Source organism: Lonchura striata, chromosome 12, assembly GCF_050655825.1.
Source record: "Lonchura striata isolate lonStrDom1 chromosome 12, ASM5065582v1, whole genome shotgun sequence".
In the NCBI taxonomy this organism is placed as follows: Eukaryota; Metazoa; Chordata; class Aves; order Passeriformes; family Estrildidae; genus Lonchura; species Lonchura striata.
The window spans coordinates 18346793-18364880 of record NC_140714.1 but is presented as its reverse complement, the minus strand read 5'-3'; the positions used below and the strand labels follow the sequence as shown (position 1 = coordinate 18364880).

General features: G+C 40.7%; 1 protein-coding gene across 10 annotated transcripts in view; it reads right to left on the bottom strand.

The window, feature by feature from the left end:
- Positions 1-18088, bottom strand: part of ATP2B2 (ATPase plasma membrane Ca2+ transporting 2) — a 397487-nt gene that overhangs the window by 288583 nt on the left and 90816 nt on the right. For all 10 annotated transcript variants that reach the window (XM_031505907.3, XM_031505906.3, XM_077786065.2 and 7 more), the window contains exon 2: positions 7312-7363. The gene's annotated coding sequence lies outside the window, so the exon portion shown is untranslated. The remainder of the gene's footprint in view (positions 1-7311; positions 7364-18088) is intronic.

The window sequence follows — 18088 nt, the reverse complement described above, 5'->3', positions numbered from 1 at the left end:
GGAACACTGGAGAGAGCAGGAGCTGAGGGAACACCACGCTCCACAGCCTGAGGAGACCCTCAGGACCATTGGGAACGTTGCTCCCAGGTCTGGAAGGCGCCCTAAGTAGTAACAAACTCCACTTTAATGTTTCCTCCTCTTCTCCCATAAGTTCTGTTCATTAATTTCATATTTTCTGTTTGGCATTTAGAAACAGGATAATACCAAGTTTGAACTAAATTTCTCCATGACTATAAAAATATATTTGATTAAACAGATGTCAGCAAAATTTTATGGAGTGAAAATTGAGTAACAGATGGTGAGGTCTGTGGAGTTCAAAGAGGCTGTATTTTATTAAATAGGAAATTTGAGGAAAAATAATTATTTTTGCTGGAAATATTGGTGCAGTGTTTGGGCAAATGTAAAAGCATTCTTACTTGATAGAAAACAGTAAGCTTAAAAAAAAACTTTGAATAGCTGTATTGATACCATGAACCTCACTCAGACCATTAAAAAAGGGGATTTTATTCTACCTTCTTTTTACTGACTACAGCACAGCAAGGTTCTCAAAGAAAAATAATAGAGAAGAAAAAACCCAGCTACCAAACCAAAAACAACAATGACCTCGATTAAGCATCCTGAGCAAAATACATCCTTTGGATGATACACAAATATTGTGAAAACAAGTTTAGAAGTACAAAACCATGGGATAATAAACAGTTATACCCAACTTACATTATAAGCATTAAACAAAATTGCAAATAATGGTTTATGTGCTATGGGAAACGAGACAGAAGGATTATAACTCCTGACTGCCATTAATGTATCACCCCTATTCCAGCTTTACTACTTGGAATGGTAGAGGAACATTGCCACCAGTGGAACACAGACAGAGAGTCAATGAAATGAAAAGAACATCATAAATGTAATTATTATTGCACAATATGATTTGTCTCCCTATTTCTATGGCTCTCAAGTCCTTTTTCAAGCTGATATTTTAAACATTTTATTACATCGTTGGGAAAAAAAATTCAAAGGGCAGAAGTAGTTTCAAATTCATGACCAGGCTCCTTCCGCATCAAAGAGAAAGCTACAGTACCCTGTGGAATAGCAGTCAGGGAGCTGCCTCAGATGTTCAGGGGGAAGAATTGGAGAAATCCAATAGTTCCAGAGCACTCAACTGTGCTGAGAGCTGCCTGTTGTCCAAACAAGCCTTGTGTTGGATCACAGGCAGGAGACGCCTCTGATTCCCTCCACAGGGGAGGAATTCTGAGGAGGAGAGAATTGGAGCCTCTCTCACCTGCAAGAGGCAGCAGCCCCTGTGGCCAGGCCAGCACCAACACAGCCCAGCTGCACCAGAGAGCTCTGCTCATCCCCCTCCCAAAACCCTGCCAGAGAGCTCTGCTCATCCCCCTCCCAAAACCCTGCCAGAGAGCTCTGTTCATCTCCCTCCCAAAACCCTGCCAGAGAGCTCTGCTCATCCCCCTCCCAAAACCCTGCCAGAGAGCTCTGCTCATCTCCCTCCCAAAACCCTGCCAGAGAGCTCTGCTCATCCCCCTCCCAAAACCCTGCCAGAGAGCTCTGCTCATCCCCCTCCCAAAACCCTGCCAGAGAGCTCTGCTCATCCCCCTCCCAAAACCCTGCCAGAGAGCTCTGCTCATCCCCCTCCCAAAACCCTGCTGGGAGCTGCGTCTTCTCTGATCTCACCCGGCACAGCTCAGGGGCTGGTGCTCCCTTGGATCAGAGCTGTAAGTGCCGATGCCACCAGGAGTGAAACCATCACAAACACATAACAGATATTGCTGAGCTCGTGTCTGCATTTCTCAGTGGCGTTTCCCATCAGGTGTTCAAGTGTGCTGTCAGGGCTCCTGGTGTGTGCAGCCCCAGAGCTGTGGGAGCAGCTCCATCCTCACAGTGAGAAATGCTGCTGCTTTTTCACAGAGTGGTGCAATGAGCTGAGCCCCCCAGACTGTGAATGCAGAAACAGAGCTTACAACACACCAGTATTTATGGCTTATTTACTAGGATATGTCTTATTAGTGGGTTTAAAGCTTGACACCAACACCACAAGAAACATTTTCCCACAAAGACTGTATTTTAGGAGAGAAACAGTCAGATAATATTTGACAGAGTGATAAAACAACCAATTCAAGCCTTCACAAAGCAAAATACTCTCCTCAGGTTTGTACTTCAGGGTTTTGTACAAGCACAAAGCTCTTCAGGAGCCATGCCTAGCTTTACAACCCATCCATCCTTCCTTCCTCTCTCCTGATCCATTTATCAGTCACATCCAGGTATCTTGGCTGCTTCACAGGCTCCAAATAAACACATGAAATCGTTCCTGGGTTTATATCACTCCCAGAGTAATTTAGATCACATTTAGCACAGCCCTCCAGCCTTCCCAAGCACATTGAAAGCACATGTATGTTGTCTGAACTATTTTCACATGCTTTTAGACCTAGAAATCCTGTATTTAAAGAAGCAGAAAAAGGAAACGTTGGAGGTGGGTGTTAATTACTCCTATTTACAGGCATTTTAGCAGTTTCCCATATTGGTTAAAACAGAAGCTGTATCTTATTTTCAGTGATTCAAAAATCAAGGCAAGAGACAGAAATTCATCAGAAAAATCAGAGACTACTTTTTCAGAGATATAAAAGAAAATGCAGCTTTATACATCTCAGGCATCAGCTTTTAGATCTATCCTTTATCTTCCTAAGGCAAACATGATGATCAATCCATTAAAAAATCCTGAAAGAGTCACAAAAAAAAAAAAAAATCCTCTTAATCTTCAGCTGTTCAAGGATTCTGCAGTTTTCAAAAGAACTCTTAAGCACAGGACATTTTGGGGTTTGAAACAGTCAGTGTAAGGGCATGAAAAATCTCACTCAAAATATTTAAAAGGGATTTCAAAGCTTGACCCAAGTTGGTAACCTTGGTTAAGATTTTCATTTCTGGATATTTAAGATAAAATGGCTGAGGACTTAACAGAGAGGAGAAACCAGTTTTACAGCAGCATTTTAAGTTGTGATAAGATTCCTAAATATAAATGCCCAGAGCTGATCTGCCAGAATGTTCATTGGGTATTTTTTTAAAGGAAGGCACAAGGAATGATCATAAACCTATATTTAACCTCTTAAGAGTCAGTTCAGTATTCAGAGACATCTGAAGGAAGGTCTTGCTCTCATCAAATCATCTTTCTTCAGCTGTGGTGGAACAAGTGCTAATTTTCATTCTTCCCCATTTTCCAACGTGTTTTAGTACTCATTGTGGATGTGGGAAAAGAAATAATTTGACCTCTTGAATAGAAGGAAAAGGGAAGTGGGTGGGTCATGTCTGGAGAGAGATCTCTGCCCCCATTCCATGTCAACATTCTGGGGCCTCAGGCCTATTTCTCAGGGTCAAATCTGACAGCTACCAGAGGGGTTTATTGTGAAATGAAACAAGGAAAAGTATTCTTGGGATAATCTTATGGAACCCTCTTTTTATTCCTGCAGTGAAAGACAGGAAAAATCCATCTAAAAATACCAGATCATTTACAAATGGAGTCAGAAAAGCAAAAAAATTGTGTCAATATGTGTAACACTCCCCAAAGTAGATGAACTCAATCAGAAATAAAAACAACTTGTTAAAATAATCCTTCTAAGGTGCTTTTAAATACATCTAAAATAGTTGTTACCATACTGCAGCCAGAAGTTCCTGAGGAGCTGCCTATTGATCCCTCTCCCTCACAAGTTACTGTTTAGATAAAATCTCATACCCGCTGTTGGTGCCTTTTTGCTGGTATTTTCACAGAGAATGCTGAACACTTTTTAAAAAATTATTTTGTTTGCAGGAGGCTGTTCTGTGCCTTGGGAATGCCAATGGAGCCCTGAGTGGTGCCACGTTACTGACACAGAGGTGACAAGGACACAACGAGGGAAGTGTCTCCCCAAGCACAGCCTTGCACTCAGTGCCTTCTCCAACGCAAGCTGAAAGCAAACTGCTCCAGCTGATAACCAAAAAATAGAAACCAAACAGTTAAGGCCTGCCTCATTAATTGCTCTACTTAGCTAATTTGATAAACCCTCCATCAGTTTTCCATGCCTCCTTCATTGGCTTGATCTACTCTGTAAATTAATCTAATTATGAACACCTGCAGTCCAAAGCCCCATCTCTGTAGAAGTTCAACAACTCTTATTTATACACAGGATTTCTTTGAAGTTCAGCTGAGCCCCATGCTGCCACAAAGAGCCTTTCTGGGGTCCAAGGAAGGGACACAGCAAGGGGAATATGCAGTAGAGGAACCATTCTGCCTCAGCAAGGCTTTATTCCCTCTGTATTCAGCAATATAAACTGCATTCTGTGAGAAAAATATAATAAAAATTTATTTACAGCAGACAAAAGATGACAAACTAGTCAAAGTCATCACAGTCCCCACATTAATCAGCTCAGCCACACACCAGGAGGGGAATGATAATGCCAGCTCTAATTCAGGGTGCCATGGGATCCCCAGAGAAGCCAGACTGCACAAGGAAAGAGCCAACTGCAACCTGATTAAAACTATTTGGAAAAGTTCAGCATCACCTAGAGTGAATACATGTTAGATAATAAAAGATTAACTGTGTGTTTATGGTGTAGATGTGTGGCTTACCCTTGATTCCCTCAAAAGTCATTTCTATTTGCATCAGCTCTTCACACAGGACAGAACTCTGCCAAGTCACAAAAATTGGGCTGCAGTATTTTCAAAAGTATGGACTGGCAACTGATTTAAAACCAATTGTATTGATAGTTTTAATTGATGTCTCTGATTGCTACTTTATCCTCATTAATTATTGTGAATATGAATTAGAAACAAAAGGAAGCCCCAAGCAGCTTTATCTGGCTATATAGATTTCTTGCCATTGGATTTGCAATCCCTTTTCACAAAATATTTTGTGGGCAGAATTTTTAATACTCTGGTTTAATCATAATTTTCTCCCTCTCAACATCATTACAGAAAGATTGAACTTCATAAAATGATTTTTTTCATCAAAATCAGAAAAAAATTATAGTTCAATTCATATGGGGGCTTGTGCTAGCCTTGGTAAAATGTATTTTTAAAAGACAAACAATAACACTGTCAGACTTGCCTGACTCAAAAGCAATTTGCATTTGTAAAATCTAACTGTAAGCCCTTGAGATGCCAACAGTTTATTGTATTTGTTGTAAAATAATATTTTAGTCCACCAATGCCAAGCTTGGGGCCTTCTGCAGTAACTGTGGCAAGAAAAATGAGGATGTTGTGCTTCAGAGAACATCTGCAGAGCTTGCAGGGGATCCCTGCTAGATGGACCCCAAAATGAAGGACACTCCTACCTCAAAATACTGTTTTTTTTATTGATGAAGCCATTAACTGTCTCTCTGGGGCTCCCAGATTAATTATATTCAGAGTCAGTGCTAGATCCTCAGAGCCTTTCCAAACCTCCAGCAAGCACCTGCAGAACTGCTCCAAATATCACCATGCTGGACAGCACACCATGGAAAAAATGTCATGCATTACATGGAAAAGCTGCAGAATGTCAGAAAAGTATAGAAAACAACACCAAAAAAAAAAAAAAATGGTTGGCATTAAAACCCCTGACAGAGGTTAAACTTTTATTTTTGCATCATCTCCCATTGCAGAGCTCTGAGTAATTACATGTGATGTGTTGCAATGTATTTGCAAGGGTTAAACCATAGTGTGCACCAGTCAACCTGCTTCTTAAGTTTGTTATCAAAGCAGCAAGAATTGGCCAAGGCTATTAGATCATAAATAATACTAAATTAAGGAAGAAGAGGCTGAGAAATCAAATAAGACCACAAGAACTGGATAACAGAAGACTGTGAAATACCTGGACTATAACCAATAATTTACTCTGACAAATGCAGACAGCAAATGAGTGAACAAGACAAAAGCACCAGTCAGAAGTGTATACTTAGTAGTTTGTAGAATCTATAAATATGTGCATTATGTGAACAATAAACAACTTCTACTTAATCATATTAGTCAGCTATTCAAAAACCCTAAATTTCCCACAATAGTGATGTGCAACTGAGTAAGGGCTTGTCCCTAAAATTGTCCATGATCCCAAAGCTGCCCAGAGCACGTCCCCAGGGGCTGCTGGAGACCCTGCAAGGCAAAGGATTCCCCTGGGAAGTGGGGATGGTTACTGAAACCCCAGTGGGTATCCCAGGATTGAACACTTCCTCCGGGAAGCCACAGCACATTTGTGGCTCTCAGAAACGCCAGGAAGCTCAGCTGAACATGGCTATTGATTATCCCAACAGCTCAATAAGGCAGATCCCACTGGCTGACTCAGCTGAGGTGAACTGGGGAGGAAGATTCAAAATCCCTGTCCCTTAAAGCCTTGGCCACTCCTCTGACATCCCTAATCCCATCAGCAAGGGAAAGCTGTTTATTAATTTCTGCTCTCAGAGGTGGAGGTCATCAACTACCTCAAACATCCCGAGGAAGGTAAGGGAGGTCTTAAGAGGAAAAAAAAAGTAAAATGGGGAATAAAAAGAAAAAAAAAACAACACTGGAACCAAATGAGGATTGCCAACTTCCAGTTAAAAGCATGACAGAAAATAATCAGTTTTAAAATATGTATCAGTAAACCCAGAAATACAGAAGGTGTTAGCTACTTGAACCCTTAAAAAAAAAAAAAATAAAAAGCAGAACACAGTAGGAAACTATCTGATAAATGTGAGGCCAAATCCCAAAAGCTGGTTTATTTTCAAAAGGGGCAATTTGCTAATATTTGGAGGAGAAGGGAAAGAGAAGGAACATGTGCTGCTGAGGAGCAGCACAGGACAGGGGCTTCTTTTGCCTATACAAAATGAGTTTATGAAATATACTTAACTGAGTTATTTTAAGAAGTGCCAAAAAGTTGGCAGTCAAAGAGAATTCCTTAGCATAGCTAAAGAGCCTGAGGGTTTGGAGCCAGGACAAAATGGGATTCACTGGACCCAGGCTGGGCCTTTTGTGTTTCTGTTTGTAGATCTCCTCGTTTGAGGACGTGTCAGGAATTCTGACGCCACTGATTACTTGAAACTATAAATTTGGCCCCATCCTGCCTTTTCTGCAATTTTGACCATGACCACTGGAACTTTGAGGCCATTATCAGATCCTTCACAAGTTCTTAAAACTCATTTTGCATCGGATGTTGCAGAAAACTGAAGATTTTTCACTAATTCAGCAAAAAACAAAGACTAAGCTCATTTCCATATGTTTATGATGATTTTAAATTATTTATTGCTAAAATAACATGATACCCCTTTGATATAGTAATTCCTGGAATGACAACAGGGGCAACAGGAGGAGATCAGGCTCACCATGAACATAGCGCACCAGGCGATGAGATCTTTGTGTCACAGAATGCAAGACCTAATTAAAAAAAAAAGAAAAAAACAGTTTATGTTTTGGAAATTTAAATAATAATGGTTATAATGAATGTAAAATCAAAGACAAAGGCAGTTCAATCATTGAGAAGCAGCTGGTTTCATTTAAACCCAAATGTGTTTATTGCACAATTGATAAAATTAAGCTCATCTCTTTTGTGTTATTCCATAACAGAAAATTTAAAAGTGACTCTTAAAAAAATGAAGTATAATATACCTTCAAAAAATAAAATATTACACACCTTCCAATAGAACTGAAGAATTTAATATTGCCTAATTCCAGAAAACTCCAACTAACAATGCACACTATCATACTTGTTGCCATTTATAATTCTTTTGTAGTAGCATTCAGGTCTACAAGTATTCAACAAAACTGATGACCTCAATTTTTCTCAGAATAAAATACCTTGAAGGGAAAACATTTACTAAATAAATACAAGCATAAATCAGGGCACATGTAAGTTTTCCTCCCTTCCTGTTGGAGGTGAAAGCAAACATCTCTTCCAAGAATTACATCAGAACAAGCACTCAGGTGTCACAAATCTAATGCCAGGATAAAATTTTCAACAAGGAATCTATTTCAACCCCTTCTGGGGGTAATTTCACATCAGCAGAGACAGAATCCTGTGTGCAGCACATTCATCACGACACAACTTGCCAAGCAATCAGTGCAGCACAGCCCCTCACGCTGCTCGGGGAATGTCTCCTGAACCAGCAGGTTGCTGCAGGAACACAGCAGTGCCAGCTCTCCCAGAGCTTCAGGACACGGGCATTCAACAGCAACTTCTCTCCTAACTCCTCAAAGCACTTCAGAGCACCTCAGAGGATGCACACACAGAATGGACCTTGTGCTATTAAGAGCCAAAAAGGAATTCCCGGAGTCACTGGCTGCGCAACTGCTCGGCCAGAAATTAAAAGGACAACGTGACTTCTCTAAGAGCCAAAGCTGACTTAGGGAGGTGATACATCATGAATTAAATTGAAATCTGGCAAAAAAAAAAAAAAAAAAAAAACTAACCCACTTGATTGAAGTGCCATGTAAGCACTACAAGTGATAAAAATACCTCCCTCCCATCCTAAGCTGACAGAAGTGCTTGCAGGAGTTCCAAGCCAAACATCTTGTTCCACTACCTGGGCTACCAACATCTCCTCAGCACATTTATTCCAGAGATTCCCCATTGTGGGAATACATGCAAACAGCTCAAAACCAGAGCTCTCTCACTCTGAATTGCACACACAGTGCTGGAGCTGAGCAAACAGCAAGTCCATCTTCTCCAGGAGCTGACAATGCAATCCCTCTACTGGATCCCAGTCCCAAAACCAGCAGGTGACTCCAGGAATCAAACAGCAAACAAGGAGACACAGCAGGGGGAAACACCCAAAATGCCAAGGCTCTGGAGTACAGCAAGTCAGAACATTTGTGCCAGAGGGGATGGAAATGGTACAAAAACAATTAAATGAGTGAGAAGGGGACTCCCAGCAGGACTCAATGCAGTCAGGGATGGGAACACTTGCCTCTGTTCTGGCTAAATCCCAGTTCCAACACCTACCCTTGGAGGCCTAAGTTGTAAAATCTGTTTTTGCCCAGCAGCATAGGTGTGTCCGTAAACCTCCTGCCTCCCTTTGCCTCAGCAGTAAATTTGTCCCACTTCTGTGAGATTGATTTTGAGTATAAATTCAGAGGATAACATAAAAGTGCTCAAACACTGGGGTGATAGATTAAAATAAATGTCTCATCGGTATTCTCAATATATTTCTCTGACTCTGTAAAGACTCAACATTTTCAGCCTGGGAAGGATAATAAAACTGGAGTCTAGGAGTAATCAATGCTACTTTTAAAATGCATTTTTACTTTAATCAGGGATTACTTAAACCTCAGTCAGATCAATATTTATTTATTTATTCTTTCATCTGGCTTTCCCAGAGTTGTAGAAAATTATAGCTGTCAAAGGCACTGCCTATTGCTGTAAAATTCCCTGTGAAGGAGTTTGATGTAAGAAAGCCAGTCACTCATGAAAAAAATTAAAGTCATACAAAATTTATAGTTAAATAAAAACCTGTGTGCTTCATTCATTTCCCTAAATAGCTTAAACCCTTGCTGGAGCAGAAATTCAGAGTGCCTGCAAATCAGTCATTTGCTGCAGCTGCCTAAAAATATGAATAACCATAAAGAAATGGATAATCAAAGAATTTGCTAGAAAGAAAAGAATCTTAGTGATTTTTAAGACTGGTTTTGATGAGGGAAAGGTTTCACCTTTCCAAAGTGAAGATGGAATTATAACAAAAATGTGTAACAAAATTATAACAAAATAGATGAGTTCCCATTTTTCCAATATACCAAAATCTGGAAGAGTCACATAGGTGGTAATGGTGGGCACTTCATCAACAAACCCATTTCCTATGAACAGGAAAATAAATTTTCTTTGGGGTACAAGGTCATGGGGGAAACTTGATTAAGTATTAAAAGAAAATTCTAAAAGGGGAGGGAAACAAAAGGATCATTTTTCTGTCTGTCAATCAACTTTGGGATGCTCAGCTGCTGCCAAACATCCTGAGAACGTTTTATTTACTTTAAAAACAAATTCAGAGCTATTTCTCTTTATATGTGGGGCTGCTGAAGTGGCTTACAAGGTAAACACAGCACATACAAGGTAAGGCACAGCAGTTCCAGCCTTTCCCAGCCCAGAGCTGCAACCCTGCCAGGCGTTTTCACTCAACCAGAACCCAAAGTGAGACAAGAACAGAGCTACAACAGCTCCAAGGAGAATCTGATGGTGATTGTTTGCTTTATTTTTTAAATGCTGATGACCAAGGTCTAGCAAATATTTTATCATCTCTTGAGAACCCACGTGTAATGCTGCAGTCAAACATTTTAAGTCAATTTTGTGCTGCTGAAATGGGATCATTTCCCCAGGATTCTGTGGCAATTAGGAGCAGCACTCAGTAGGGTTATTTTTAGCAAGTGCACCTCATTCACACGTTTTGCAGTGCTGCTCAGGGATCACTGATCTATATGCATGACTGAAGTGATAAAATCTGGTAACACTCTTTAATAACTGTTTAAACTGTTCTAGGCGTGTTTCAAGCAATGTACAATTATTCCAACACCTAAAAAGAGCTTTTCCACTTGCAGGATTTTCCACTACTCAGTATGTGCACCCTTGCAGTCAGATAGTTAAGATTTTCCATTATTTCCTTTATTTGATTTGCACCTTTTCAGCCAGTGGACAAAGAAGGTGTCCCTGCCCCTGGAAGGAGGCTGGATCTGGATGGTCTTAAAGGCCCCTTCCAACACAGACTATTCTGCTCACAAAAGATACCTAAGATGGGATTTGCAAAGGCTGGAATGATAGATCCTTATCCTGGTGCACAAATTCATGAGGGTACAGCTGAAAAAGATGTCATTCATCGACACATATAAATATTGAGAATGGTCACCATAAGATCTGTATGATTTTGTTAAATTTTAGTAAGCATAATGTATTTGGCATGACACTGTACAAAGCCAAAATTAAAACTGTAGCTTGGTCAGTTTTGCTGTGTTTTTCAATTTACAGCAAACTCCAGTAACATTTTTACTGCATCACCACTGAATTTCTATTTTCTAAACGTCCTCAAATGCTGCTGCTGTACAGTACTTCTTAAGATAAACAAAACAAATTGAATTTATTGAAATGAGCATGGATGGAGATTTTGAATAAAGCATGGCACTTTTGTTAGTATAAAAGGTTGCAGAGCTTTGGGTGAAGTAAGAATAAATAAAAGTTAGCTGTGTTAAGACATCTCCAGGAGGAAAAGTGTCCTGCTGGCCATGCTTCCATCCTGTGCAGTGGAAGAGACCTCAAAACCCTGCTCCACTTGGCCCTGGCATTCCAGGACAAAGTTTGCTCATGTTTGAAGATGGAATGAGTGTGACATTAGCAAAAAGCCCATCATGAATTGTCCAGGTGCAATTCAAGCTAGTGGAGAAATGAAATCACAAGGGTTGAAAGCCAGAGACAGGACTACAGGAGAGAAACCACAGTGATACTTGGAAAACGCATCACAAATGATGCATGGAAGGAGGAGAAAGCACTGCTTTTAAATTAAATGGTCATTTTGAGGGCTTTGTCTTTCCCTAAACCCCCCTGCAATAGTGGTACACACCTCTACCACACCTTCAACTGCTCCCACCTTTCATACGTGCATTATTCCAAGTTTATCTCCCAGTGTGGGATGCATCTCGTGCTCCCTATAGTTCCCAGGATCTCAGTGTCTGTAATTACTTCACTACAAAACAAACCTGACAGCCATCATGGCAACTCTTTTTGTCACAGACAGGCAGCAAAGCTTCTCAGGGGCTTTGCCACATCCACTGTTAGCTCTCATCGGGTGAAGAACTGAAAATCAGCAAGTGATTGTTCTATCCAATGAGTCAAAGATGTTCTTCTGAAGGGCTCTTCTGATTCTCAGTCAAGTCCTCACAGAAAATGGGAGATGCAAATACTGCCCCACAGCACTCAGACTTTGGAATATGCAAACCTTTTATCAGACTTACTGACATTAAAATAAAAGTGGTATCCCAGGCACCTTGAGTCACTCTTGGAGCTAGAAAAGGGTTGCAAGCACCAAACAGACAACACAGCTTTCCTGCTTGGTCATGGAAGTTCAGGATGGTTATTTAATATCATCCCATGTGTTCTGTTTGCAGACCTGAGGTGACTGATGCCCTCCTTCCACCAATGGCCTGAGCTGGTGGGAGCGAGGGAACAGCAGAGCTGAAGATAAAAGTGTTCCTGTGCAATGTCCCAGCAGTGCCTCTGGCACACAGGAGTCCTGACGGACACTTCCCAATGTGCTGGGGACTTTCTCTGGGGAGCTTTGGCCAATGAAAGTGTTACTCTGCTGGAGGAGAGGGGCAAAACAATTTTGGGATTGGGGTTTTCTTTTTGGTGGGGTTTTCCCCCTCTTTCTTTATTTCTTTACCTTCTCTTTATTTTAGACGTGCAGAATTCTAATGACAAAAAAAGGTATTCATCACCTAAGAAACTTCACAAACTTCAATCCTCAAATATTTCATACAATGACTATTCTGTATGTTAATGTAAAATACATGAATGAGCAACTCTACCAAAATCATACAATATATCCAGACAAATTTGGTTCAAATGTCTTTAGGTACAGGGTGATTTAGATGTTGATCTGCACTTTGCCTTTGGTGCAGTTAGTGGCTTAAGATCTGCTGGTGTATCTATTTTATCCTAAGGCCATCTATTACAGATTTTGAACAGGAAAAAAAGAAATATGTAAGGGTCTTTCAGACAATAAACATTTTGTTCCCTAGAGGTATTCAGCTTCAAAATAAATTATGAAACAGGGATTTAAGATTTTACATGCTGGAATCAAAGCTATGTATTTCAGAGGACTCTGGGTGATGTCCAGCCTTCGTTTGCCTGCACACTGCTCATATCCCAGGAGATGGGACTTTTTGTTCTTCTGAAATTGTTTCGGTTATAAGAAATGCAGTAGTTCAAAAGGCACAGTAATAGCTTTCTCTCAGTCATATTAGACATATATTTTCTAAATATTCCCTTTTATTTCTAACAAATGGGTCTGGATTTGTAGCAGAACTTGACTATCAAAGAATTTGATACAATTATGACCCAGCTTATCTGCAAACTCCTTCACAGTCTGTATTTACCAGCTCTTCATAAACTACAGTTATTGCCAATTCCTTTAATAATTTGGCTTTCTGACTTTAGGAGATTATCCGGGCCAGAAGAATCCTCAGATAACTCTGTGCTACAGAGCTTTACAGCTGTATTCAATATAAGTGAATGTTTTCTCCCAGAGATCAGTTCAGGGATCCAATAACACTTTTGGACAGTTTAAGGCTGTGCAATAAACACCCCATGAAAACTGATTCAAAACCAAATCATCTTATAAAATCTGAAAAAACATAAATCATGTTTGAAAACCAGGGGGGTTATTATGGAAAACCACAACTTTTCCTATATCTGAAAGCAGGAGTCAAGAACTAACAAACTGCTGCTTTTCCAGCATTCCCAGGAGCGATTCCTCTCTGCTGTCCCTGCTGCTGAAGGAGATCTGTCCCTGCAGAGTCCCAGGAAATGGGATTTCTGTGCCCTGCTTTGGGAACAGCAGTGCCTCCAAGCCTCCAGCACCATGGCAGAGGCTCCTCCTGGGGGATGAGCAAAACCACAAAGCGAAGAACTTGATTTAGCCAAAAATACAAATTGCTCACTTGTCCCAGTAAATCACAGGTTTAGGGAGCAGAGACATCAACAGGTATTTGCTTTTAGGCAACACTTTGAAACAAAACTGGCTCTGGGAAGGAGGAGTCCATCACTCTCCCTCAGTGGTCTTAAACTCAGCAGCCAAGAACAGTTCCAATATCCCAACCCCGTGGAGAAGCTGTTTCAACTCATTTATAACCCTTCAACATCTTCCCAAAAAGCAGAAAGATCATGCCAGGGTCCAAACACTCTTTCCACTATAGCCGTTATGAAATAGCAAATATTTCTCCCAATTTCCTTCCTGTACCACTTGCCAGTGGTACTGATGAGCTTTAATTCCTCAACTTTCTAATGAACATGGCCCCATTCTCTCCGTAATATATGCAAATGTACTACAAGAATTTTCAAAGCACTGAACAAAACTTGATATCAATTTCTAATTAGAAATCTCTGCAGCAGGTCTGGAAATCTCAGCCTCCTCTCTGTGATTTTGTTAAAAAAAATCCACGTAAGTGGTCATAGAAATGTGTATTGTATGAATGTGGTTTTTTAATTTATTCATGAAGAAATATTTTTAAAGGCTGCTCAGTGACAGAGGATTTAACACAGTGTTATGCAATAACTGGTTCAACAGCTTCCCCCACCATGTACTTTTCTCTGCATGTAAATTTTTTGAAGTTATTTCTAAGGCAATAACTCGATATCAAAAGTTTAATTTCAGAGTGTGACAGATGACAAATATCTTCTCCCTATTTAAGTGCTCCCCCCACAGCACTATTATAGTCTGTGCAGAATATAAATGACCGACTGAAGGCAAAAGAAAAAAAAAAGCCAAAAGCATTTCTCAAGGTTTTTCATTAAAATCCACATTTAAGAGAGAATTAATGAGGGGGAAAAAAGTTACCCTCCCTGAATGATGCTGATCAAAGTACATTTCTTCAGAAGCTTCAATTTGCTGAGCAATACATCACTCACGTCCCCTCCCAAGGAAAAAACAAATAATCTATTGAAAATTTGGGTTACCTACAGTTCACTGTAAATACATTTATGACACTGCAACAAAGGAATGTTGCTGTGTACACAGGAAGGAAAATTCCTGCAGCCTTTTTCTTGTAAAAAGGGCTGCACTGAGTTTAACACCACAGTTCAGTGTGTGCTTAGGTGCTGAACTTGGCCACACCTCAAAAGCTTGCAGAGCTGCAAGGCTTCGTGTAAGAAAGATGAATCAGCCTTAAATTAACCCCACAGCGGCAGTGAGGCTGTTAACCTTTTCAGAAATGCAGAGAGAAGGGTTTCAGCTCTTTCTCTGCTCTCTGTTCCAGCCCAAGCTCACCCGGCCATTCGCGATCCTGGCTGCACGGGCCATGCCATCAGGGACTTGGGGTTGTGCTGGTACTTTTTCAGGTGCTAAAAAACAACAGGAATTTTCTTTCTTTGTGCTTCTTTCTACTCCTTCATCACTCTCAGGTGATGCACACAGGAAAATAACTTCATTCAAGAGAAAATCTCCCTGAAGCGCCAGAGACAGCTGTGAGTTCGCTTTGAGTTGAGCCCAAAAGGCAGCAGGGCTCTGGCTGTGCCCCCATCTCGTTTTGCAGGGCAGCAGGGCGTGCATCCTGCAGGAGAAAGGTCACATCCATGGGCAGGGCCTGCCAAGGGCTGACCTGCAGCTCAGCTAAGCACCCTCTCACAGGAGAGGAGCTATAAAAATACAGATTACAGCAGTTTGCCAGGCAGGCAGATCCCTACCACAACCATGAGCATCTCACTGGGAATTCAGAGAATGAGCAGCATACTCAGCATTTCCCACAAAGCTTTAACACTTCTGCTTTTTATTTTATCCATATCCCTTCCTTCAGGGTGGGTACAAGTGTACCCAAACATCCTGGATCTGGGAAAGGGTGTAACACCTCCCTGGTCACACAGCTGTGGTTAAACTGCTTTTCTAACATAGTTTTATCTGCAGATTCATTCATTTTCTCTATTAAGATCTTCCAAAGCATCAGCAAAGTATGGTGACAGTACTGCCAGGCAAGGTGATTAATGCAAAGATGCTTTCCAACATTTCCCCAAACTAAGTTCAATGTAGTAGTGATAGCTGGTTTCCCCATCACTTATAGTAAGCGCACCCATTAATTATTCATTACAAATTGTTATCAATTACACTGTTACAACTTGAACTATTGCAAGGTATCTTACCAGGATAGTCCAGTTAGTTCCACAAGTTAAATAAAAAAGGTTAATTTAAATTTTCTCTGATTAAATAACATACTGAAATTATTTCCATGGCACATCCAGAAGTGGTACAAAGTGAATTCTTTTGATTCAAAAGCAATGAGGACATTTTTTTCAATTCAAATATAATGAGACGCCAGTGAAAAAACTTCCTGGTGGTTGACAGGTGCCTCCATTCCTGAACTATTCCTTTTACCTTTAGTGGATGGACCTGTGAAAAAATGCTTACAAGAGCTGTTTGGAAAAATATGTTTGCTACTGGGATTTTAAATTGTGTCAAAATATTTCCTGCAAGATTAGGAAATAAAAGTTAGGGCCTGCCCACCCTAACTGGGAAGAATTCCTAATTCCCAATATCCCATCCATCCCTGTCCTCTAGCAGTAGGAAGCCATTCCCTGGGTCCTGTGCCTCCATCCCTTGTCCTAAAAATTCCCTGGAGCACAGCACCAAACCCTCCCTTTACAAGCAGGTGATTGGAACCTGTCTAAAGGCAGAGCAGGGCTCTTCCAGCCCAGGGGAAGTATTTTAAACCATTCCTCAGCTCTGGAGCCTTCTCCTGTCTCCTGCACAGCTTTCCCCCCACACCATTGTCCGAAAAGGCAGCCCTGACAGCTCTCCAGGCTCCAGCAGGAATCCACCCACCCCCAGTGCCAGGAAAGCTCTGCCTGGGTGAGCTGGGCTCTCCTGGTGACATCTCAGGTGACATCTCAGCTCTGCCCAGGGTGGTGGCACTGGCAGGATCCCCCCTGGGCACCCAGCACCTGCCGCTGGCAGCTCCTGGCAGCAGGAGCAGCGTGGCTGCAGCTCCTTCCATCCCACCCCAGCTCCTCCCTGGCTGCCCCCAGAACACATCCTGCTCTCTGCTGCTCTTCCCAATGTGTCCCAGCAGCCAAAAGTAGGACAACTGTGCTGCTTCTTCCCCTCTGCTGGGGGTTTGCTATACTGAGAAAGAGAGCAAAATGGGAAAAAACAAATTTATCCCTTAGGGTAGTAGTACAAAAGATGATTATTCTACCTTAGATTTTCCCAAAAATCATCTTATCTCAAGATACCCATCAGGCACCACTATTTTCAAAACCATTAAGATATATTTCAGTTTAAATTTCCTCCGACAAGGGGTTTTTACCTCTGTAAAATGTCTCCGTTTCAAAGAAAAGTTCCCTTATTATAGATAAGTGGGGAAAAAACCACACAAACTCACACACAAAACCCAAAACCACAAACAGAAGAACTCAGAACTGCTCATGTCATTTAAGAGAAAACTGTAAGTACAAACTTCCATGGCAAAAAACCCACAAAATTTGTAATATTTTCAATCTCAACAGACTTTCATAATCAGTCACCACTATTTTCACAACCATTAAAAGACATTTCAGCTTAAAGTTACTCCGACAAGGCTTTTTTGTACCTCTGTACAACATCTTGGTTCAAAAAAAAAATGTTACCATACTACTATGGATTAGAGAGTCTTGGTTTTATTGATTGTCTTTCTGTGAAGAGGAAGAAACCCTAGTATTCTTTGCTATGGATTGGAGATCTTGGGGTTTAGTGGATGCCTTTCTGTGCAGAGAAAACTCTAGTTTAGGGTATATAGCAGCATAAGCCACTGTTTGAGATAATTTCCAACCACATGAACAAGTGCTTGAGAAGATGCAGGCTTAAAATGATCCTGTTTTAAATGTTCTAACTCTGTAATATATATTTGTCTTCTTGATCTGATAAAACATGCATGTTGACAAGAGAAAAATGGAAGAAAGATCCAAGGGAATAAAACCCCTGCCATCAACCACAGAAAATGTAACATTATTTCTGTTGTACCAGAGATTAGAGATATTAAATGCAAATACATGCAAAAATGCTACTCATAAAGTGATTTAGAGGCCTTGAATAACCTTTTTTGGTAAAATGTGTCATTCACAGAATAAATGCAGATATATCACATTGTGAGATGTGATAAAGAATTGTAAGTGACATATTACATTTTTGAGGGATTTTTGGCCCTCATTTGAGACCATCAAGATCCAGATCCTCAGAGGCTTCAGCATTCATAGGATCTTAGAAAGGCCTGCACAGGGGCTCAGAGAAATTTATCAGTGATGATTAAATTATGAAAATGCTTGAAGATTACTGCAAATTCCCCTTGATGGCAAATATTTAACTTTACACAACAAGCACCCACATGCCAAATTAAAGAAGCTGCAAACCAACATAAAATTTCACTATTAGTCTTCACAAGATG